At 43.5% G+C, this 24,511-nt stretch overlaps 1 pseudogene; it reads left to right on the forward strand.

The window, feature by feature from the left end:
- The window catches only part of LOC101427961 (lysosomal acid lipase/cholesteryl ester hydrolase-like), a 47,502-nt pseudogene that overhangs the window by 9,000 nt on the left and 13,991 nt on the right, over nucleotides 1–24,511 (forward strand).

The raw sequence follows: 24,511 nt of genomic DNA on the forward strand, positions 1-24,511 counted from the left end.
ACTTCCTGTTTGTTTCTTTGTTTTCTTTGTGCCTGTTAAGCTTCTCAAAGCCCAACTATAATTATGTGATTCGGCCATTCAACAATCTTCAGGGCCCTAATGAATGAATATACCCACCTTTTCTTACATTCTTTCCCTCTATCTGTTGTCTGTACCATTCATTCTTTCTATGTAGTAGTAGAACTTTGAAGTTCACCATGTTCATGATGACAGTGAGTAATGTAATAGGCTGTAATGTCTATGGTGACCTACTCTGTAGAGGTAAGAATCTCTCTCTCTCAAGGTTTTTTTTTTTTAAGATTTATTTTTTTATTTCTCTCTCCCCTTGCTCCCCTTCAATCCCAGTTGTCTGTTTTCTGTGTCTATTTGCTGGGTCGTCTTCTTTGTCTGCTTCTGTTGTTGTCAGTGGCATGGGAATCTGTGTTTCTTTTTGTTGCATCATCTTGTTTCAGCTCTCCGTGTGGGCGGCGACATTCTTAAGCAGGCTGCACTTTCTTTCATGTTGGGAAGCTCTCCTTACGGGGTGTACTCCTTGTGCGTGGGGCTCCCCTACGCGGGGACACCCCTGCCTTGCAGGGCACTCCTTGTGCACTTCAGCACTGTGCATGGGCCAGCTCCACACTGGTCAAGGAGGCCTGGGGTTTGAATCACGGACCTCCCATATGATAGATGGATGCCCTAACTACTGGGCCAAGTCCGCTTCCCTCTCAAGGTTTTTTGAGGAGTGCTTGAAAACCTTTGTCAATCATGTTTACTCATTATCTAAGAAACATTATTTATTAGTTGCATAGGTTTTAATTGGTGCCAGAGCAAAATTATAAATAGTGTAATTGAAGTTGGATCTGTTATATTAATAAATATAAAAAAAAAATGGTTCCCTGGAACTCTCAAATCCAAATGAATTATTTCTTCTTTGCTAAACTCCCCGCTGGACTGGAGCTGGTCACACACCACTGGAACGATGCCTACCATTCTTGGTCCTATCATTTTTTCCCCCAGCTGAGACATTTTATTTGTGTGTATGTATTACATCCTGGGGAAAAAAAAATCCCAGTATTTTCTTTCTTGTGTGTTTTCACCTTGCTTCCTTTTTGGTCCATGATACCGGTTGCTGTCATCAGTACAAAGAAAAAAAAATGACAGATGGGAGCAGATTATTCTGCCATTTTTCCAGATCTTTGAGTTGCACATCAAACCTGGGACTAATCACTCTGTACTTTTTTAACCTGCCTGTGAGTTTCACAACAATTTTCCCAGCCTACCGATCATAAATGATTTCAAATTTGCCAGTGTAGCTGTGCTTCATCATCACACTTAGAAACCAGCTGATGATTTGGAAGCACAGCATGATAATAATCTGGCAGTTCTCTCACATCACCCAGGATGTTCATGTACACCATTGTGGTGGATTGGAAAGGTAGCAGAAAGACTTTGTCTTTTTAAAAATAATAATTCTTTCCATCCTTCCAGACTCCTCTTGAATTCCAGGTCTCCCTGATTGCTCAAGTGAAGAGAAAACCCCTTCCTCTGATCTAATGAATGCCTCTTGAGATGCTTCTGTTTTTCTGCTTTGGGGTTGACTTGTTTGTGTACTTTTGCCTCCCAAAAAATTCTCCCTATAGCAATTTTTGAAGGAAGACTGGGAGATTTTTGTAGCCTTCCTAGCAACTGTAGCCCCTGTGTGTGGCAAGCCTAACCATGAGTCATATCAGGGCACTCTTCAGAAACCTAATGAAGGCAGTGGACATTAAGTAATGTAATTTTTTTTTCTGTCATCATTTATTCCTTCCTTCCTTTCACACCATGTGCCATACTCTGAGTTAAATGCTATGGGCACAGCAGAAAAGAGGACAGATCAGATCACTGCCTCCATGGAACTTAATGATCATGCTGACTCTGGCTGGTGGTGGAGAGAAAAGCATTCCGAAAAGGGATGGTTCCTTCCCTGCTCTGTGGTGCAGGTGTCATTGTTTTCACTCCTGCAGAGGTCCGTTCCTTTGCAGCAGGATGACTGTGTAAGATGAGGCTGCAAGAAGCAGCAGAGAGTGCAGACTCCTGAAAGCTGCTTTGTAAGTGCAAAGTGCTGGACTCTGGAGTCAGTGGATGTTAAATAAGTTCTTAGCTTGACATAATTATCTTACTGTCCTTATTTCATAGATGAGAAAACCAAGCTTTCCAGGGGCTAAATAACTTATCTAACTTGGTTGGTAGTGAAGATGAAATTCACACAGGCTATGGACTAAGTTCCTAGCCTCTCAAATTTTCTTGCTTTTTGCCCTGGTAGAGCCACACCATAGCCTAGTGGACAGGCTGCTATTGCTTAAGTTTCTAGATGGGAAATGGACTTGGGTCAAAGAATAGAGCATCCGCCTACCTCATGGGAGGTCCATGGTCCAAACCCAGGACCTCCTGACCATGCGGTGAGCTGGCGCATGCTCAGTGCTGATGTGTGCAAGCAGTGCCCTGCTGTGCAGGGGTGTCCCCCACATAGGGAAGCCCCACCCACAAGGAATGTGCCCTGTAAGGAGAGCCACCCAGTGCAAAAGAAAGTTCAGCCTGCCCAGGATTGCTTAGGCACACGGAGAGGTGATGCAGCAAGATGATGCAACAAAAAGAGATGCAGATTCCTGGGGCCTCTGACAAGAATAGAAGCAGACACAGAAGAACACACAGTGAATGGGCATAGAGAGCAGACCACAGGGCAGGTGGAAAGGGGGAGGAAGGGGAGAGAAATAAATGAAACTACATCTTAAAAAAAAAATAGAGATTTAGAGATAAGCTTTTCCTTCTCATTTACTCCAGTGGTTAAAGCAAGGGCTTTGAAAAGAAGAGGCTGGCATTTCAACTCTGGCTCACTCCTAGCACAGGGCTCCAGGGCAGGCTACTTACTGTCTCCAGGCCTGAGTAGCCTCATCCTCATATCCAGTTGATTTTACCATCTTCCTTCTAAGATAATCCATATAAAATACAGTGCCTGCACAAAATTGGTGATGTTTAGGGTAAATACTAGTAATAAGGACAATTCACCAGTTGTCAGAATTTCATCTTGAGTAGGTGGGGCAGGCTGAGCAGTCCCTTAGGTCCCTGAGCTCATGTCTGAGGCTTCTTACCACAGTTACTTGTTTAGTGTTTTTAGCTGGTTTTGGGGGCCAGGACTTCAAAATTAGAATTAGCCTGTAAAAATGAATTCAGTAGCCTCTTTCTTAGCCTGTCTTAGGGATAGTTGAACCGGTCCTTGAACTTCAGGTATGTGGGAAGCTGCCTCTGGCACTAGTATTGTATCTGGCCATCTTGTTGCTAAGTGCTATTTTTAGATACTAACCCAGTTAAGTTTCCGTTTCCCCACCCTCACTGTAGTAATTAAGTTTCCATTCTCACGCCACTCCCCTGGTCTCCAATTGGACACTCCCTAAAGAGCGTGAAAGTCTTTCCCACCTTGCGCATCCGCAGATGGTTGTTTTGAATCATCCATGAAAAGACTTCGTGATGTGGACCAATCAGATCTGTGGCGCGAAACCTCATTCATTCCTGGCTATAAATACCCGATTGACCCTCAATAAATGAGACTTGATCAGAATCCTGTCTTGTCTCCATTCTTTGTGTGTCTTGTCCCTTTTCATTCCCACTCCCTCCCTCAGGTCTTGGTTCCATTGACCCGTGGGTCAGGTCAAGTGGTGCCCAAACAGTGACCAGAGTTCGATGGATGAAGTGAGGAACGGCCATCGAGGAACCGGCCAGGACGCGAGAATCAGAGGACACCGCAAGGGAACCTGCCTCTCGGTTGAAGCCTCGGTAAGTGATCGGCGATCATGGGGCAAGAAATGAGCCAGCATGAGACATTTGTAGAGGGTCTCCAAGAGGCATTAAAGACATGAGGAGTAAAGGTGAAAGTAAAACAGTTATTGAGGTTTTTTGAGTTTTTGAAGGAAGTATGTCCATGGTTTCCTCAAGAAGGAACTATTGATGAGAGAAGATGAAAAAGAGTAGGGGATGCTTTACAGGACTTTTACAAAACTTCCGGCCCTGAAAGAATCACAGTAACCACATTCTCATATTGGAATCTCATTAATGATAATTTAAGTATTCGCCATAGGGACACGGTGGTGGCAAATGTTATTAAGAAGGGTGAGGAAATTTTGCAAGAAGGGCAGGGGCTGGAGGCTCTAGCCACCAACCCTAAGAAATCAGCAGACTGCCCAAAGTCCAACCCGCCTGATGCATCCGGAGTGTCCGGTCTGGAGGAGGACTTGATCTCACTAGATAGCGAGGAAAACAGGAAGCCTACCACCAGGTCAAAGCAGCCATTAACCCATGCAAACAAAAGATCCTGTAAGGAGGATAAAAATAAAGGAAAAACTAAAGCCATATCTAGTAGGAACCCGTACCCTGACCTCAGAAAATTAAAAGTGGAAACTGATGATGAATCTTCTAATATAGAATCAGGTGAATCTGAGGAGGAGACAGTAAAGTCTCAACCTCTGCCATTCGTTCCCTATTCCACAGCCCCACCTATAGTTATGCTGGTAGTTGACCCAAGGAAGGAGTTATTAGAAAAAAATAGAGAAACTAAAAGAACAGATTCGATTAGAAGAAGAACATCAGGAATTCATATCTCAGTTAGAAAGGTTGAAAATGGGAAAAACTGAAAATGAAAGTAAAACTGCAGAATCCCGTGCCAAGCCACCTGCACAAGGAGCGGCGTTAAGGAACCCCCAGGCTTCTAATCCTTTAACTACCTTAAGTGAACCTGAGGTTTTTTCTGTAACTGAAACTAAGGATGACCAGGATCAAACCTGGAGGCACCATAATGGCTTTGAATTTAAAATTATCAAGGAAATTAAAACCGCAGTTGCCTAATATGGAGCTACCGCTCCCTACACCCTAGCTATTGTAGAATTCATTGCTGAAAATTGGCTCACCCCCATTGATTGGCACACTGTTGCCCACGCTACTTTGTCTGGAGGGGATTATTTGTTATGGAAATCAGAGTATGTTGAGCTTTGCAAAGATACTGCCAGGCACAATGGGCAAGCGGGCAATGGGTGGAACCTAGATATGCTAATAGGAGAAGGAAACTATGCCTCCAATGAAACCCAAATGCAATATGATACAGGCTTATTTGCTCAAATGCAAGCTACAGGCACTAGAGCCTGGAGAAGATTACCCACCAAAGGAGATCTTAGTTCCTCCCTCACTAGCATAAAACAAGGACCGGATGAGCCTTTTGCAGACTTCGTACATCAGCTCATAACCGCCCTGGGGAGGATATTTGGAAATGCAGAGACAGGCACTGAATTTGTAAAACAAATAGCATATGAACATGCAAACACCGCTTGCCAAGCTGCAATCCATCCATAGAGAAAAAAGACAGATTTGTCTGACTACATTAGATTATGTTCAGACATAGAAGCTGCATATCAACAAGGTTTAGCCATGGCGGCTGCCCTACAAGGGTTTACACTTAAACAATACCTAGCCCAACAGAATAAGGGGAAATGCTTCACCTGTGGGGAAGAAGGCCACTTTGCCAGGAACTGCAAGGGCCAAACGGTTACAAAAGGAAAGGGCACTACCCCTAGGTTATGTCCTAGATGCCAACGGGGAAAGCATTGGGCTAACAAATGTAAGTCAAAAACGGACGCTCAAGGCCAGCCTTTACCTTCCCTCCAGGGAAACGGGAATCCGAGCCAGCCCCAGGCCCCCAAACCCAAACAAGTTTATGGGGCAATCAACTTTGTTCCCGCCAAGAGAAATCCATTTCAGACCTCTGTAGAGCCACCCCAGGGAGCGCAGGACTGGACCTCCGTGCCACCACCCACACAGTATTAACACCCCAGATGGGGGTACAAGCCTTACCAACGGGCGTGTATGGTCCCCTGCCACATAATACTTCTGGTCTACTAATTGGATGAAGTAGCTCCATTATTAATGGGCTTCAAATTTCTCCTGGCGTTATCGATAATGATTATACTGGAGAAATAAAAATTATGGCATCCTCCCCACAAAATGTTTCCACCATTCCCTCAGGAGAAAGGATTGCTCAACTAATACTGCTCCCATTAATTAACACCGACAATCAGGTGAAGAGCTCTAAGCACGGCTCAGGAGTATTCGGTTCCTCCGATGCATACTGGGCACAGGCTATTTCAGTCAATAAACCCATGATGACCCTGTGGCTTGACAGGAGACAGTTTAGTGGATTAGTGGACACCGGAGCAGATGTTACTATCCTGAAAAGAGAAGATTGGCCGCCCAATTGGCCTCTCTCTCCTACCTTAACTAATTTAAGGGGCATAGGTCAGAGTCAAAATTCCAAAAAAAGCTCAAAACTACTAACCTGGAAGGATAAAGAAGGGAATCAAGGAACTATACAACCCTGTATAATACCAGGGCTCCCCATTAACCTTTGGGGAAGGGATTTGCTTTCTCAAATAGGGCTTCTCATGTGTAGTCCCAACGACATAGTCACAGCTCAAATGCTCTCGCAAGGGTTTAAACCAGGAAAAGATTTATGAAAATCCGAATCAGTCATTGCTCAACCCCTATCTATAAAGGGACAAAATAGCAAAAGCAGCCTGGAAAATTTAGCCTAGGGGTCATTGATCTTCCTGTACCCCATGCAGACCAAATTACCTGGCTTTCAGATGAACCTGTATGGGGCGATCAATGGCCTTTATCCTCAGACAAGCTACAGGCTGCCCAACGGTTAGTACAGGAACAGCTAGTGGCAGGACATATCACAGAGAGTGACTCTCCCTGGAACACTCCTATTTTTGTCATTAAAAAGAAATCTGGGAAATGGCAATTATTGCAGGACTTAAGAGCAGTGAACAAAACAATGATACCTATGGGAGCTTTGCAGCCTGGTCTTCCAACCCCTGTAGCCATCCCCCTTGGACATTATAAAATTATCATAGATCTAAAAGATTGCTTCTTTACTATCCCATTACACCCGGCTGATCAAAAGTGCTTCACATTTAGCCTTCCCTCTATCAATTTTAAGGAGCCTATGAAAAGATTCCAGTGGAGAGTTTTACCTCAGGGCATGGCCAATAGCCACACCTTATGCCAAAAATTTGTAGACATAGCCATACGAAATGTTAGGACTAAATGGAAAAATCTTTATATCATACATTATATAGATGTCATTTTGATGGCTGATAAAAATGGGCAGGACATCCTGAAGTGCTACCATGATATGGAGGTAACTTTGAAAGCACATGGACTTCAAATTGCCCCTGATAAGGTGCAGCTACAAGATCTGTATACTTATTTAGGATTCCAGATGATGGGGAATAAAATAACTATTCAAAAAACAAACCTCAGGATGGATAAGCGAAAAACATTAAATGATTTTCAAAAGCTCCTGGGAGACATAAATTGGCTTCGCCCCTATATAAAATTAACCACAGGAGATTTGAAACCTTTATTTGACATCTTGCAGGGAGATTCTAATCCCAACTCTCCACAAAATCTGTCTCTGGAGGGAAGCCAAGCCCTTAAAACAGTAGAACAAGCCATACAGTCTCAGTTTGTCACTACTATTGACTACAGCCAGCCTTTACTGTTTGTCATATGTAAAACTTTTCTTACTCCTACTGTGGTATTTTGGCAGACTGCCCCAATAATGTGGGTGCATTTACCCACGTCACCCGCTAAGGTAATTTATCCTTACTACCAAGCTGTCGCAGGTATTGTCTGCCTGGGGAGAGAACAAGGCAAACATTATTTTGGTAAGGAACCCGATACCATTATTCAACCATATACTAAGGAACAAATCAGCTGGCTGTTGCAGACAACTGACAGCTGGCCTATTGCTTGTGCATCTTATGCCGGACAAGTAGACAACCATTACCCTATTGATAAGCTCCTACAATTTTTTAGTACACATGACTTCATTTTCCCTTGACCACCTCTCTTCAACCCATCACTGGAGCCCTATCAGTATTCACTGATGGGTCCTCCTTGGAAATGGCTGCTTACGTCTTTAATGACAAAACTGTCCGGTTTCAAACTCATTCAAAATCTGCACAGCTTACAGAACTACAAGCTATCATAACTGTGTTCTCTGCATTCCAAAGTGCCTCTTTTAACCTCCTCACGGATAGCACTTATATAGCTCAGTCAGTCCCTTTACTTGAAATGGCCGCTCAAATAAAAAACGTCTCAGAGGCGGCTATTTTGTTCACTCAACTGCAATCTCTTATTCATACAAGGAATCACCCCTTTTTTATTGGTCACCTCAGAGCTCATTCCAATCTTCCGGGTCCCCTCACCCAAGGGAATCATTTAGCTGATCAGGCCACACAGCTAATGTGCTATGTTGACCAAGATTCACCCAATTCAGGTAATCAAGAAAACGTTAACAAGGCAATTAAAGCCCATCACCTACATCATATTAATGCACATACTTTAAGGCTCATGTTCAAAATTACCCGAGAACAAGCCCACCAAGTTGTTAAAGATGTCCCTCCTGTGTAACCTTTTTGCCCACGCCTCATTTAGGAGTAAACCCCCGTGGTCTAATACCTAATGCCCTCAGTCAAATGGACGTAACTTATATTCCTGAATTTGGTAATCTGAAATATGTGCACATTACAGTTGATACTTTAGCGGACTTATATTTGCTATCCCACAAACGGGAGAAGCAGGAAAGAATGTCATAGCGCATGTATTGGCAACCATGGCACTACTGGGAACTCCACAACAAATAAAAATGGACAATGGTCCCGGATATACTGGCCATGCATTTGCTTCCTTTTGCCATCAGACACATTACGGGCATTCCATATAACCCCCAAGGGCAAGGTATAGTCGAAAGAGCGCATCTGTCTCTAAAAAATACTATTGAAAAAATAAAAAAGGGGGAGTGGTATCCTGTCAGAGGACCACCCAAAAATCTATTATCCCACTCTCTTTTCATTTTAAATTTTTTAAGCTTAGACCAAAAGGGACGCTCTGCAGCTGAGCGCTTCTGGCACTCTAACCCCAGCACTAACCATGCCACAGTTCTGTGGAAAGATCCTATGGATAATACTTGGCATGGACCCGATCCCGTCCTAATATGGGGCAGAGGATCAGTTTGCGTCTATTCAAAAGAACTAGATGCAGCCACGTGGCTGCCGGAACGATTGGTTAAACAAATGGATAATAACAATCTATCCAGGGTAGAGGACTCTCCCTGAGATGAATACTGTTTTCTTGCAGGAGAGTAACCAATGCTAAAGCCAATGCAGCTGTGCAGCCCCCCTGGAATCCTTCTATGCAGCTTCGTCACCATCGTTGGAGCCCTTCTGTTATATGCCGGCACTCCGAGTGACTGGACCATGCTGGACAGATCCCTTCTACTTACTTTCTTCATAAAGAACAGTGCTGCTTTTATGCCAACAAGTCTGGCATTGTTCAAGATAAAGTTAAGGAGCTTCAAGAAGACCTGGAGAAAAGAAGAAAGGAGCTGGCTGACAACCCCCTGTGGAGTGGGATGAATGGACTATTGCCCTATCTACTCCCTTTCTTGGGACCTCTGCTTGGCTTACTAATGCTTCTGTCACTAGGACCTATTCTCTTTAACAAGATTATGGCCTTTGTAAAGCAACAACTGGATGCCATAAAAATGCAGCCCATCCAGGTCCATTATCATAGACTGGACATGGCTGACTACAACGAGGGGTCTAACCACTACTTGCAAATGGATCCAGCCGATAGGCCTGATCCCAGACCATGAATATCTCATCAGTATCTTCTGAGGCGCTGGACTGGTTAGTCAATGACGGGCAGCTGGGCAAGGCATTCTCGATAACCACCTAAGACAGAGACATGGCCTTTCGCTGCCACGATTCTCAATGACGGGTAAGGTCTAATGCGATCGTCTGTTTGCCAGCCCTGACCTAAGACAGGCACAGTCCCCCCAGAATGGGCCGTCTTGTCAGTCTTCCTTTTCTGCTAAAAATATTAAAGAAAAGGGGGGCCTGTGGGAAGCTGCCTCTGGCACTGGTATTATATCTGGCCATCTTGTTGCTAAGCGCTATTTTTAGATACTAACCCAGTTAAGTTTCTGTTTCCCCACCCTCGCTGTAGTAATTAACTTTCCATTCTCACACCACTCCTCCGGGCTCCGATTGGATACTCCCTAAAGAGCGCAAAAGTCTTTCCCGCCTTGTGCATCTGCAGATGGTTGTTTTGAATCGTCCGTGAAAAGACTTCTTGACATGAACCAATCAGATCTGTGGCGTGAAACCTCATTCATTCCTGGCTATAAATACCCCTGATTGACCCTCAATAAATGAGACTTGATCAGAATCCTGTCTTGTCTCCATTCTTTATGTCTCTTGTCCCTTTTCATTCCCACTCCCTCAGGTCTTGGTTCCATTGACCCACGGGTCGGGTCATGGGTACAGGCAGAGCTGAGTGTCTGCTTTGATAGATATAAAGTCTTCCTGAACTGTTCAGACTCACACACCATTGCAGAGAGGTGTGCTGTGGGACAAATCACTGCATTTCTCAATACAAAGTAATAGGAACATGTGTGAACCATAAGTAACGTCCTTGTTGCCATTTTGTTTAGATCCTGCCATTGAAGGGGTTAAGGGGCCCCTTAAGTAATTTACAGCATATCTTCCAAGCTGTTCTAGAAGGCTGTCAGTTGTAAGGTTCCTCCTAAATTAGCAAGGTGCAAGCCTTTTCCTATGCTATCTGAGAGCACGTGAACCTGGGCTGTCAGGCTGGGCAGGAAGCTGTGCTTCCAGGCAAGATAAAGACCTCGGCTGCATCAGAATCCCCTGGGGAACTATTTTGAAACTACAGATTTGAACCTCATCTATGAGCCTCTGGACATGGGCTCAGGAAGCTGAGTACTTAACAAGCTGCCCAGGTGGGTCTGGTGAGTAGCCAGGATAGGAGATACTGGGTAGACTCTGAAAAAAATGCTTGTACACCCAAGATACAGCACACAGTTTCATAAAGGGCTTTGTCCCCTCATGCCCACACAGGGGATGTCAGGATTTAAGAACCCTGAGGGTAGATCGAGGCAAGGAGGCTGAGAGGGACTTGTGGGGATCTTACACCCCCTGAAGACACTCCCCAGCCTCTCTCTTCTTTGGGGAGGCCATGCAGTGCGTAGTTAAAACCAGGTCCAAGAGTCATGCCGCCTGCATCAGAATCTAGGTTCCACTGTTGCAGGTTTCTTGATCGTGGACAGCTTATTTATCCCCTCTGTTCCTCAGAGTCCTTATCTGCAAAATATGGGTAAAAACTGGTCTCCAGTTGTATTAGTTTTCCTAGCACTGCTGGGGAAAATACCGGAAACTTAGTGGCTTTAAACACAGATTTATCACCTAACATTTGGTGGTCACATGCCCTAATTCAAGGCTCTAGAGGAGACCCTGTTCCCCGGTCTTTTCCTGCTTGTAGAGACTGCACACCTTCCCTGGCTTGTAGGTCATCATTCCAAGCCCTGGTTCCATTGTCGCAGCTCATTTTTTTGACTTTGATCCTCTTGCCTCTATCTCATAAGGACCCTTGTGATTACAATGAGTCCTTCTGGAGATCCCAGGATGCTCTCTTGTCAGGATCCTTTAGTCAACAATATCCACAACGTCCCTTTTACCATGTAACTAATTCCTGGGATTTGGAAGTGGACATCTTTGGGAGTCCAGGATTCAGCGTACTGTGCCAACTCAGAAGCTTGTCATGTGGCTTATGGAGATAATGCATGAAAGTCCTTACAGGGAGCCTAACACATAGTCAACACTTGGTATGCTCTTACTGTTACTCTGAATAAGACCATACTGTTATTTTCTGAGCTGAAGAATGTCACTTCATTTTACCTTTCTTTATACTGTTCATACTATTTTAATATATATATTATGATCATCAATGACTATTTTTGTTTTAAATCTTTGATAATTATCAGGCACTCTATCATCCCTCTTTAGGAAAGAACACCTGTATTTCAGTGAGGTTGAATAACTCCTACAAAGTTTAACAACTAGTAAAAGCCAAGGCCTGGCTCATGCCAACAGCCATCTTTTTCCCCCTACTCTTGACCTACAGCTTACTTTTCCTTTTCGTTCTTCCCTGGAGCACAATGTAGTTTTTGCAACCTTTTCAGACCATTGTGAAGGCTTGTTGAGACAAGTGTTGCAGTGGAGAAGGGCAGGAGCTTGGGAGGCAGGAGGAACTTCCCCACTCACCCCATCAACCTCCTCCTGTGGCTTGTGGCTACAGCAGATTCAGTTTTGAAGCTTGCATAATGCCCTCTTCACCTTCACCCACATTTGGGCCTAGTCAGGTGGTCACTATCATGATGCTTCTCTTTATCAGCTTTGTGCTAATGACTTACTTGACCTGGATAAGGTCCCTTGCCATCTCTGGACCAAGAGGTGATCCTTCCAGGCCTTGCTGTCAGCTGCCATTCTTCCTAGAGCATATCTGAGGGGGGCAGCCTGTCAGTTTGTTGCTCAGACAAAGCTAGGCCTTGTGGAGCTGGGGTGCATGCAGTAGGCTGGTCCTCAGAGGAACTGCCTGGGTGGGCAGAGTCAGGCGGGCAGGGTTGAGGTTGGTGTCCTTGGCTCCATTCTCTATCTCCTCCACCTACAAGAGATAATTTTCTTCCAAGTCCTTGATGTACATCCCTCTAAAATAGCTTTCCTCTGTTGGCCCATCATTCCCTGGGGTCCCTCTGTATGTTCTAGGATGACTTCTCTCTTGTTAAACCTTCTTTCCTATAGCAAAGTAGTTAAAAGCACAGACCCTGGCATAGGACATACTTGGGTTCAAATCCCAACTCCCCTCTTACTAGCTGTAATTCTTCCTTAGGCTAATTGCTTGACATCTCTTAACCACAATTCCCCATCCTGTTAATGGGAATAGGACCAATCTCACAGCATTTTCAGCCCCATTACCAACAGCACATAAGCACTCAATAATAACTGATTATCATTTCAATCAGCTTGTCTTAGCAAGATGAGAAAATATTTAATTAAACCAATTCACCAGAACAGGCATTCTTAACTAGGGGTCCATGTGCTTGAACTGAAAAAATCAATCGACTTATTGCCTTTAATTTTCTGACCCCTAACTGAAATTTAGCATTTCCTTCACTTATGAATGTATACAGTGAATAAATTACAACAGAGTTCATTTCACCTGACTGGCAAAGGGGTCTGTGGAACAAAACGTTTAAGAATCGAGCACTAGAAGGTGTGAATATAGTGGGCTTAACCCACCCACAGAGAAACTTCTTTTGCCAGCAAATCCTTAAATCCTTGATGGGTTTTGGGATGTGCAAGAGCTGTATTTTACCTTGGTTCTTGTCCCTGCTGGGAGCAGTGAGAGAACTGGCAGACTGGAGGGAGGGCTGTTTCCCATGCCCTCATCTCTTCATCACTTTCTTGCCTTCACACAATCAAGCAATTAGTGCACAGTTTTCACTGATTTTCTACCCCGGGATTTATTATTTTCTTTGTGGATGACCTGTGATGCTTAATAGAAATACCTTCTGATGTGCAGTGGGTTATATCCACTGCATCTCCCTCATGCTGAGGGCCCTTTTGTTCTGGATAAAACAGGGTTTCTCAGCTCCCAAGTCTGTTACTTCCACTATGTCACAGTGTCCCAGGGATAGGTGAGAAGAAAATAAATCCACATATACATATATGTATATGAATATTCAAGTGAATTAATATTTATGAACTTGTGCTTTATTTCTTTTGGTTTATTCTGCTAGGATGCATTGTGAGAAATCCAATTACTGGATCAAATTATAGACATCATTTATAAGTTCCTAAAAATATATTAAAAAATTAACCAGTGTCTTTTTTCTAGGCATTAAAAATAGTATAAATGGAATACTACTCGGCTGTAAGAACAAATACACTACAAACACACGTGATAACATGGATGAATCTTGAGAACCTTATGTTGAGTGAAGCAACCCAGGCATTGAAGGACAAATACTACATGACCTCAATGATGAAATAAGCAAGCTGCCTCAGAGAGCAAGAGGCTGAACGATAGGCTTACAGTAAATCGGGGGGTGGAGGAAGGATGTGAGCTGACTTCTGCAGGGGTGGAATTTATGACGAGCTGGTGGTAAGTATGAACACAAAGAAGAGATAAAATGGGGGCAAGGGGTTGCCTTTGGGAGGGGCTTTGCAGGTTTGAGGGTGGCTGGGGATGGGCGGATGGGTAATATTGCCCAAAAGTGGGGGGAGGGAGGGGTAGCATACGAACATAGGAGAGTGTCAGGTGTTGGTGGAGAGTAAAATGCCGAGAAAATCGTATCAAAATATAATTAAGAGGGTTACCTGTTTAGAATGCTCGGAGGGGATGGTCCGATGCGGGATGGGCTCCTGAGGAATGTCTGAATGCTCATTTTGCCAGAGTGGGTGGCACCATTGGGTAGAGACCCAAGTAGTGAGAGTGGGGGTGGACCCACATCCTGGGGAGAACTAATGCCATCAAATAGAGGGAAATGTATCTCTCGAGAGAAAGGGTGGCTCCCAGGGCATTGGGGCAGTTGAGCAAGTTAGGCCCTGAACACTATTCCAACTATCTCTGGATGTGGCTTCTCGGGAAACGGAGGTTGGCTGTCACTGTGGGCACCAAGGTGGATGGGAAAATGGATATTAAATGTGTGGAACCAAGGTAAATGTGGGGTAAGAGAGGAGTTTCGTGAGAGTACACAAGGATGGATATAAAACATGTAATATTACACCATAACATATAGGAGACAACAGACTGATAATGTAAACCATAATGTAAAACATAGGATAACTAAAAAATTAGAAAACTGTGTATCCTAAAGTAAGCACCACAATGTAAGCACAGATGTCACCTTGTTTGAAAACTATTGTCTCAGACTCTGTACATCACTTTAAGTAAATATGATGTGAATAGGGTGTAAGAGTATCACTGTGGAAGGGAAAAGGTTTTGTGGTGGATGTGTGGGAGTGCTGTATATTATATATATGAATTGCTGTGGTCTAGGGCTCTTGTTAAGAGAAGTTCAATAATTAGGGGGGAAAAAAAAAAGAAAAAGATAGGATGTAGATTTTTTTCCAAGTCAACACGTATTCTATATCTAACCTCTAAACCCATCGCTATATGCCATTTTGCTAGTAAGGGATCCTGACATTATATTGGGCTTCAATTTTCAGGAAGTTGTGCATCACAGAGTGGTTCAACAATGGCAACGGAGGAATACTGGTATAGGATACTATTGACAGGTGATATATGGCTGACAGGGAGCTATACAGGACATATGTACAGGGTGCATGGTAATGTTTGGATATACTCATAGTGGCAACAATTAAAAACTACAGCTGGGGGTGTACTGTGTTCCTGGCCTGTAGTGCTCTGTCGTGGTCCCTAGGGGAGCAGCAACAGTCTCCCAGGTGCAGCGACAAGGACCGGGAAGGAACGAGGGTCCAACAGTGAGCCCCTGATGCTAATGACTATGCTTGTGAGCTGATATGCCTGAAATAAGAACAAGGCCTAGAGCAGCATTGTGCGTGGGAATTTCCTCCTGACAGCCTTCATGTTACTCAAATGTGGCCAGTCTCGAAGTCAAACTCAGCATGTAAATGCAATGCCTTCCCCCCAGCATGGGACATGACACCCGGGGATGAGCCTCCCTGGCACCGAGGGATCACTATCAACTACCAACTGATGATGCAACTGGAGAATGACCTTGTGTGGGAGGAGGGGCACCCGGCTTGCCTCAGTGGCAAACAGTGCGGCAAGAGGTGACACCGCCTCTGCCCACTGGGCCTAGACAAGGTGACCACGCCTGACTAGGCCTTTGCTGCTAACGGCTAGCCGGCACCACCCTCCCCCTTCCTATCTCCCGCCTAGCCCAGCTCTCACTTCCCCTCCCCCCTCCCTTAAACCTAATCTCTTAGTACGCTGTTTGCCCAGCAACAGCTTACAACCACCTGTCAGCTTAGTAACAGTGTCAGCCTACCAAGAGTTAGCACATACTCTACTGGCCAATCACTAGCCCAATGCCAGAACATTGCCTTATATGGAAACAGCATTTGCCCTAGCCAATCAGAACCCGCCACACCACTCCCCAATCCTATAAATCTGCATCCCCTTCTGCAATAAACCAGACTCATGCCATCAGCCTGTCTCCGCGACTCCTTCCTGTGTCATGCGCCCTCCACGCCTTCGGAGCCCCCGAGGGAAGCCTCAGCGGCTGTACGAGGCTTTCTTCCCCACGCCAGGGACCCCTCTCATCCCACAACGGGACCCCACTCGTCCTGCAACAGGGACCCCGCTCGTCCCATAACAGGGACCCCGTTTCGTCCCTCAACCTTGAATGGAAGGTTCAATGTGGATCAGCAGAATATCCCTGTCTACATAAAATAACATGACTTTAAAATGCTGTTTGACCTAATGTAAGGGGGAAATGGAAAGGAGAAATGAGTTTATATGGCTACGAGTCTCTAAAAAAGAGTCTGGAGGCTGTCAGAAGGATTGCCCTTATGCACAACTGAGCAGAGTCTAAGAGACAGATAAAGTAGATACAACCCCCAGGTATTGGTTCCTTTGAGGGCTAAAGAGGCCCATGGGTGCTATGGTCATGGCAGATGGGGTTAACTGCCATGTCAGATGGCCCTTCTTTGGAGCTGGTGTTTATGCGTGATGAATCTGGACTCAGATGGGATCTCTCTTCTTAAGACTTTCATGCTACTGTGCTGGAGTTGTAGTTGGTGTCGGGGTTTAAGATATATTTAGGGGATCTGAATCTCTGGACTGACAATGTGATAGCCAGGCCCTGAGCCTCAACAGACTCCAGCACCTAAAATCTGATTTATTGGACTCACCTCACTCAGCTAAGTTGGAATTGAAGAAGAACAACCACCACAACATGGAGCCTAGAGTGCCTACAACTGAAAGCGAGAGGATTGCATCCAGTATCCATGAGGAATCTGAGCCTCCTCTTGACATAGAGGTGCAATGGACACAACCAATCCAATGTCCACAGAGAAAAGGTGGCATTGGATTGGGAAAAGTGGACATGGTGGCTGATGGGTATGGGGAATGGCAGGAAGAGACAAGATGTGGAGGCGTCTTAGGGACTTGGAGCTGCCCTGGATGGTGCTTCAGGGGCAATCACCGGACATTGTAAATCCTTACAGGGCTCACTGGATGGAATGGGGGAGAGTATAGGCCATGATGTGGACCATTGACCATGAGGTGCAGAGGTGCCCAGAGATGTACTTACCGGGTGCAATGGATGTGTCATGATGATGGGAATGAGTGTTGCTGGGGGGGGGGGGGGAGTGGTGGGGTGGGGGGGGGTGGGGTTGAAGGTGTCCTCATATATATTTTTTTAATGTAATATTTTTACAAAATCAATTAAAAAATAATAAAAAAAAAATAGTCTAGTTTCACTGCCACCCTGCCAGGACTGTTTAAAAACATTCTTACTAATGTTATATAGAAGTACATTGCTATCTCAACATTTTAATTTGTTTCTATTTCATTATTTGTGGAATCTTTCATGAATGATCCATTTAGCAATATATAATGTTTGCTTTGAAACTTGGTGCTGCTCTTTTTTTTTTAGCATTTATTTATTTTTTTGGGATGTTTTTGAAGATACATAGATCACAAAAAATTTTACATTAAAAATATAAGAGGTTCCCATATACATCACGCTCCACCCCCCCCTACTCCTCCCACATCAACAACCTCTTCCATCATTGTGGCACGTTCATTGCATTTGGTGAATACATTTTGGAGCACTGCTGCTCCACATGGATTATAGTTTACATTGTAATTTACACTCTCCCCCAGTACATTCACTGGGTTATGGCAGGTTATCTAATGTCTAGCATCTGTCCCTGCAGTATCATTCAGGACTGCTAACTCTTAAGTGTAAGTGTCTTTCAGGTCCCAGGCCAGTTGTGTTTCTGCAGCATGGCCTCCTTGCAGATTCCAGTGTCTGGGTCTCTAACCTTGCCAACAGCAGCATGGGCTTAATTCTCGCGGATGCTGGTTTTGACGTGTGGATGGGGAACAGCTGAGGAAACACCTGGTCTCAGAAACACAGGACTCTTTCAGTTTCTAAGGATGAATTTTGGGCTTTCAGGTATATTTGAGTTGATTACCACATGGGCCTCTTTCCTTAGTGCCCTTAGTTCAGATGCATGGGGATTTCAGCAGTGAAGGCATAGAGAGTATGACTCTGAAGTAATAGGAGAGGGGAAACTGATGTCTTGTGAAAGGTTTTACACCTCTTTAATTGAATAAAAAGCAGTACAGGACATTGTAGATAAATAATTACATCATAGGCATTCAACGTGTTCAGGAGTTAGGAATTCTTGAGTCATTTTGTCATTCCTGCTGGTTTGGAGGCTGCTGGGTGAATTTTATCCCTTCCTCTTCACCTTCCTCCATAGACATGCATTTCAAATGTTCATTTTTCTTCTTTCCAGAAATTCTCACCTCTGAAATTTTCTTCTTTCTCTTACTTCTGGCTCTAGCAATTAATAGCAGTATGACATTGGACACATTATCTAGGTCCTCTGTGCTTCGGTTTCCTTATGTGTAAAATGGGGATAATAAATGCCTACCTCATAAGGTTGTTGGAGCAAAGCCAGGAGTTCTGAATGACAGAGAAACCCAGAATGATACGCAGAGATGTGAGGAGCAGATTTATTATGTGAGTGCCCAGAGGAGAGTCAATCTCCAAAATCTGAGCCCCATTTTTCAGTTTTCATAGGTTCATATAGGATTTTATGTGGGATCAGCATGACTATTGCTCATTGGTAACGTGTTGCTAGGTGATATTTTGCAAGTGGGGTTACAGAAGCAGAATGCAGTTGCAAGGTCGCCAACTGATTTACAGAAGTGGGGCCTAGAGTGGTTTGTTAGATTACAGAAGTGGGGGGTGGGGGCAAGAGTCGATGTGTGATATTCTCCTGCAAGACCATGCTCTCACGGGCTGATTTACAGAAGCTGGGGCAGGAGTAGCTCATTAGATATCTTTTCTGCAATGTTATGCCTTTTATTTCTCAACAAGGTAATTGCCAGGTTAAAGAAGGTACACGAGAAGCATCTGGCCCAGAGTCGGGCCCATCATAAGTGCTCATGAACAGCTGGCTTTTCCATCATGGGTGACACACACTCATGTGTGCACTACTCACATGCAGGGCTTCCGAGTCCTGTGCCCAGGACCAGACATTAGAGAAGGAAGCTCTATGGTCTCCTCCAGGCTTGCTTCCCATCTGCCAAACTGTGCTTGCTGAGGACTTGAAACGCAAGCACATGAGCTTTTACCTAAAGACACAACAGAATATGTTTCTTGTAACACTGTTCACAATAGTGAAAAGCTGGAAACTACCCAAATGCCCATCAACAATGGACTGGAAAAATAAAATGTGGTATAATCTCACACTGGAATGAGAACTAACAGCCCATAACTATATGACATGGTTGAAGTCAGATACAGAAGAATAATTCCTATGTAATTCCATTCATATAAAATTTCCAATAATGATAAAACTATATTTGGTGTGAAAATTAGGATAGGAGTTACTTTTGGGAAGCATGACAGGAAGGGGTCTCAAGCGAACCTCTGTGCTTCTGGTAATGTTCTGCTTCCTCCTCTCAGTGCTGGTTTACCCAGATGTGTTCAGTTTGTGATTATTCTTTATGTATATGCTGGTATTCTTTGTAGACTGCTCTATTTGTAAGTAATATTTCAGTGGATCAGTTCCTTTTTGGATTACAGTTATGATGAGACAGCAAATTATGACTTACCAGCTTCAGTTAACTACATTCTGAATAAAACTGGCCAAGAACAATTGTATTATGTGGCTCATTCTCAAGGCACCACAATTGGTATGTAATAAAGGTAGAAAGTTTATATAATGTCTTTTTTTTGTTGTTTTGCATAGTTTGCTTTTGTTCTTTTTTTAAAAAAATATTTATTTCTCTCCCCTCCCTTCCCCACCCTTCCACCCACACACTGTTTGCTCTCTTGTGTCCATTTGCTGTGTCTTCTGTGTCCAATTGCATTCTTAGTGGCACTGGGAATTTGTGATTCTCTTTTTGTCATGTCATCTTGCTGCATCAGCTCTCTGTGTGTATGGTTCAACTCCTGGGCAGGCTGCACTTTTTTCTCACGGGGTGGCTCTCCTTGTGGTGTGCACTTGTTGTGCGTGGGACACCCCTGGGTCCATGGTGCTCCTTGTATGCAGCAGCACTGTGTATGGGCCAGTTCACCACATGGGCCAGGGGCGCTGGGTTTGAACCCTGTACCTCCTATGTGGTAGTCAGATGTTCTATTAGTTGCTTTCCTGCATTTGTTTTTAAAAGTGAAGTACATGTTTTTTAAAAAAAGGCAACTATAAAGAAATAATGTTAGTTCACATGCAAGTTTTATTATTATTTTTTTAATGCCAAGCAGAAATAACAAACAGGGCAAGGAACTTTTGTAATATTTGCTTTTCTCTAGAAATTCAGATTTTAATAAAAATGGATAAACATGGTGTATGACTCCTTGGAACTTGGATGAGCCTATTATATATTTTACTAGTTAAGCAATTTATAGGAATGTTAAAACAAGAGGTTTTATAAGTTGGGAGACTTAAAAAATATATACAAGATAATACATTGACTTTTAAAGTTAAATGGAACAAAACTAGATCCAAGATTGCTATGTTACACTGATATTATTTCAAAATGGTTAAACAAATTTTTTTTCCAACTGATGTTTTTTTAGCATGATGTTTTCAGAGTAGTGAGCTTTTTTTTAAAAGATTTATTTATTTATTTATTTCCCCCCACCCACCCCCATGGCTTGTTCCTTTCTTTTGCTGTCTCTTCTCTGTGTCCATTTGCTGCACGTTTTTTTTCTGTATCTCCTTGCCAGCCCTCCATGGCTCTCAGGTTGTCAGCTCTCCGCTGTGTGCTGACCAGCTTGCCTTCACAAGGAGACCCTGGGATGCAAACCCAGACCTCCCAAATAGTGGATGGGAGCCAAACTGATGGAGCCACAGCTGCTTCTAGTTTTTAAAATTATATGCATTTTAATATGTGGTGATTATAAATTAATGTGTTGATTTAAAGAAAGCAGTGTTCAAAGAAAATAAAAATTACCCATCATTCTATCAACAAATTCTAATATGAAAGCATCAGAATCCAAAATTTTTAACTTGGTTAAGAACCTGCCCCATATTTAATTCTGTTGCATATTTGGAGTGTTTACTGTGTGTAACACCTTTGTGCTCATGTTGCATGATCTCCTTAGAATAAGTTCTAGAAGAACAAATGCTTTTCAGTGTCTTGGTATGTACAGTTAAATTGCTTCACTCTCACTACCACCAAGCACTCTTTGCTAATTTGGGAGGCTAAAGCCAAAAAAGCAACTTGAATATATTTGCATATCTTAGGAATGGGGTTAGGCTCTCTTCATTGACCTATCTACTTATGTCCTTTGTCCTAATTCTTTGTCAGGTGACATTCTAGGGTCTAGTTTAAGGCTGGAAGTGGCCTGAAAGGAAACTAAGAAATACTTTAAAGCAACAGATTCTAAATTTGTATGAGTTCCTTTTTAAGTGATGACATAACTGAAGGGCCTGCTAGTCCTTAGGGATGAAGGAAGGGGGAGTGGGGGAGGAAGATGGTCAGATGGAGCAGCTGGAAATAGTCTTTACATGGCAAGGTTCAAATTGTTCAAGGAACAGTGAATGTCTTCTACTTCAGGCAATCTGGATTTGAAGTGTTTTGCTCCCTGACTGCAGCATTGCTGGCATGGTTCTCAGCTTTCTCTAGAGCATGACACAAAAGGGCAGCCCTTGCCCTTAACAACAAATTCTCAACGTGGAGTTCCTATTTTCTTACTTTTGTTTGCATAGGTTTTATAGCATTTTCACGGATCCCTTGCCTGGCCAAAAGGATTAAAACGTTTTTTGTCCTGGCTCCTGCGACTTTAGCCAAATTCACCACCAGCCCTATAGTCGTATTAGGAAAACTTCCAGATCTTCTCCTCAAGGTACTTTGATCACCCCTTCCCCTGCCCAGAAATTTCCTTTTCAGGTTTGAAGAATTGGCCAGTGGTGGGAAATGTAGGCCTTCCTCCTCTTCAACTTTTTTTTCAATAAAACAGAAGGTTTTTTCGCTTCATGATTGTAGCAGGTTGATATAGTTATGAATTCCAAAAAAAAAATTGGATTATGTTTGTAAACTCTTTTGTACCTGGGAATGATTAAATTATGATTATGGCTCTGATTGGGTGAAGTCAGTAGGGTGTTGAGTCTCAGAACCTTGTGGGTGGGGACTCACAGATAAAAGGGGCATGACAAAGGGCAGAGTTGAAGCTTTTTGTTGCTAGAAGTTTTTGATGTTGGAGTTTGATGCTTAAGTCTTAAGGTGGAGCCCCAGGAGGTAAGCACACAGAAAAGAGATGCAAGTCCCAGGAAGAGAAGAACCCTGAACCCAGAGAGAAGCAAGACGCAGGCAGAGAGGAGCCCAGGGAGCCTAAACCTGGGCAGTCTTCAGCAACCATCTTACTCCAACATGTAAACATAGACTTTCATGAAGGAAGTAACTTACGCTTTATGGCCTGGTATCTGTAAGCTCCTACCCCAAATAAATACTCTTTATCAAGGCCAACAGATTTTTGGTATTTTGTGTCACCACCCCTTTGGCTGATTAATACAGTGGTTTTTCTTAAAGACATATGCCTTTCAGAGTGGCTCTACCAGTTTCATGCCTGATCAGCAGGTTATGAGCAATCATTTCCCCATTCTGGGTGGTCTTGATAACAATAAAAATTCCCGACTACCTCAGTTCCTGGAGATTGTGAATAAGTAGTGTGTAAAAATACAGACTTGTTCTCCCCCTTCTTTCTCCCTCTGCATTGGAGAAAGTGTTTTCTTATATGTGCAGTGGGGCCTTGGGATGTGTGTCCTTCACAAATCACCCTCTAGATTTCGATGTAGGTGATGTAGCCTGGATTTGGAATCTTCTCTTCCAGATGATTGTGTTTGTAGTATTACAGAAAATTGACAAAGTGAGTGGTCAAATATTCATAAAACCTTTGAATTATCTGCTCTGACAAGTGCATGTTCCTTCTGTGAATGTTAAATTTTCCTTCTAATTTTTTCTCAAAACACAAATTATAAAGAAATCAAAATTGATATGTGTAGATCTGTGTATACGTAAGGTGATTTTTGCATTGTCCTTATATTCTGTCCTTCAGGGTAATTTTGTGGAGTTTGTCACATTAGTGCTGGATAGCAGTTCTGAAGTACAAAGTCAACCTCACATCCCATGTCAGTCAAAGGAAAATGAGTTATTGTGATTCAGGTCATTGATGGTTCATCCTATTAACTTGATGGCTTGATGTTCTTTTTTTTATCATTATTAATTTATCTCCCCTTCCTGTCCCCCCGCCCAAGTTGTCTGCTCTCTGTGTCCATTCACTGTGTTTTCTTCTGTGTCTGGTTATATTCTTGTCAGGAGCACCCAGAATCTGTATCTTGTTATGCTACGCCATCTTGCTTCATCAGCTCTCCGTGTGTGTGGCACCATTCCTGAGCAGGCTGTACTTTTTTCACACTGGGCAGCTCTCCTTATGGGGTGCAGTCCTTGTGTGTGGAACTCCCCCACATGGGGTACACCCCTGTGTGGCATGACACTCCTTGCACGCATTAGCACTGTGCATGGCCCAGCTCCATATTGGTCAAGGAGGCCATGGGTTGGATCTTGGACCTCCCATGTAGTAGGCATATGCCCTATCCGTTAAGTCACATCCACTTCCCATGCTTGTTCTTTTTTCTTTCTATTTGTTTTAACAGAGAACCTCACAAACATGCTTTTGTCACATGTGACCATTATGTAGTCTCAAAGCAAGAATTTATAAAAATGCTTTTTCATGTCACTTGACCTCTGCATGCCAAATTTGCTTCCTCCATCTCCCCAGCTAATGCTAGTCTCATAAGCCTGTAAAAAAGGAAAATGAAAGAAGACATGGTGTTGGTCTTTAGATCTTGATTGGATATCTTGTATAAGACAGATTTCATAGAAATCACAAACTTGTATATTCATGGGTTAGATTTTCCTGAAGAAGGGCTGAATATGGTTGGAACATGTTTTATATTTAAATTCCACCATTTAAAAAGCGGAGTATTTAATATTAAAATCTTGATTGCTGATTATTTTTGGGGGGAGGAGAGTAAGAAGCTGTGCACCACTGGGCACATAGTCCTATCCCCAGACAGGACAGAGCCTGCTACAGTTGTACCCTGTAGACTGAGCACAAGCTTTCTAGTTCTCTGCAATTGTGAACAGTCACTAGTCATAAACACTGAGGCAGGTGGCATCTTCCTTTCACAGTTTTACTAATTTATGTTTATATGCTGCCTTTTAGGCATTTGAGTTTTTCATTCCTGCTTGACCGTCCAGAGGGTAGGAATGAGCAAGAGTGTAAATTATAAAAGGGTTTGGGTTCAATATAAGGAAGATTTGTTTCCTGTTGTACAGGTGTGGGAAG

This window comes from Dasypus novemcinctus, chromosome 6, assembly GCF_030445035.2.
Source record: "Dasypus novemcinctus isolate mDasNov1 chromosome 6, mDasNov1.1.hap2, whole genome shotgun sequence".
NCBI classification, from domain to species: domain Eukaryota; kingdom Metazoa; phylum Chordata; class Mammalia; order Cingulata; family Dasypodidae; genus Dasypus; species Dasypus novemcinctus.